The 1,436-nt window shown below is 39.1% G+C and overlaps 1 protein-coding gene across 1 annotated transcript in view; it reads right to left on the bottom strand.

Moving 5' to 3' along the window:
• Nucleotides 1-1,436, bottom strand: part of camkmt (calmodulin-lysine N-methyltransferase) — a 110,162-nt gene that overhangs the window by 27,186 nt on the left and 81,540 nt on the right. The gene's annotated exons all lie outside the window — the stretch shown is intronic.

The following is a 1,436-nucleotide window of genomic DNA, read 5'->3' on the forward strand; positions in this document are numbered from 1 at the left end:
TGTGTGTGTGTGTGTGTGTGTGTGTGTGTTACTGTAGTTATCGTGTTAGTATGCACACAATCCTATATGGCTGAGTCACTGCAATCTTGACTCCTATGGCATGTAGTATATCAAGTGTATGAAAATTTCTGTAACAAACAGAAGACACACACTTGCTTTGACACACAGACGCACACACATGTTAAGGCCCTGCAGGGTGTATGAGAGGGTCACTGAGTACTTTGCGTCCCACCATCTGCTCAAGTAGAGGAAGGGACCTCCAGGCTGAACCAGAGCTTCCAGCTGAAAGAGCAGGAGCCTAACGCTGCAACAACCCTCCAACACCACTATACACACGTATAATCAGTCAGGCTCTATAAAATATTCACAAACATCTTAATCTAAACAAAGGTTATCAAAAAGTCTAACTCTGTACGCCACTGTGAAGTATGTAATCCAATATCACACCGAAAACCATAGCTTTTGATTCAACGCTTTTTTTTTCAGGCATGAGAAAGCAGGATTGTTCCCTAACCTTAACCAAGTATATTACTGTAACAATGACAACGAGGCAATTTAAATCAAACCATGATGGTTTCTTAAACCCAATGAAACCTTAACCACAGCATTGTCACATCATAAAACTGACTTATTTTTGTAACAGGAAGCCTCTGACAAAAAAATCTTTCATACGGCTGATAGTGTCATCAAATCACAAAACGCTAAAATGCTAATATGTGTAATTTGTTAAAATGTATTTCTGTCCAATGAAGCATCGTGCAACACAAAAGTCAGCACTTCTACAGTGTTTAATACACTCTCCTAAAAAGAGTAGGGGACCAAGTATTCACCCCAATAGCTGATTGGCTAGAACAAACACCATATTTACAGAAAACATTATTTACCGTTATTTCGGAGGTGTTTTGTTACTGATTATTAAGTGTTTTGTCGAGTAACTTACAAGGGAATTATTTTGGAAGTTATTGCTTAGTGCATCATTTCTGGATCATAGTGTTTGCACTTGAGTAATGATTTATAACTCTGGGGATTGATCATATTAAATGACGTGTGACTGTATTTTTTGGACGCGAAAATAGAAAGAGTCTACAGCCATGCTAGCAGTTCTGTTAGGCTGTACTTGGCACAGCTTTAAGATCATGACATGCTCACAGTGACTGTTTTACCATGTGGTCACGGCCTGCAGTACATTATGTTTGTCACAGCACTTCCAGTCAGCCAGCTAACATTGTCATACCAGGAGAGCTGAAAATACCAGTTACTTTGACCTATCTTTTGCACTAAATCAATCTTAGGTTTTAATAAATCAAGCTTAGGTGTTGATCCGCCCTGCTGTTTAATTATAAGTTTCTCTTTGTAAGGAAGACTTTCAAATGGCTTCCCCAAATTCAGGTCGACAATATTAGCATTGTCTTCCATCGTGTGCAGTTTGCTAGCTG

The sequence above is a fragment of the Etheostoma spectabile genome, chromosome 17 (genome assembly GCF_008692095.1).
Source record: "Etheostoma spectabile isolate EspeVRDwgs_2016 chromosome 17, UIUC_Espe_1.0, whole genome shotgun sequence".
Classification (NCBI taxonomy): Eukaryota; Metazoa; Chordata; class Actinopteri; order Perciformes; family Percidae; genus Etheostoma; species Etheostoma spectabile.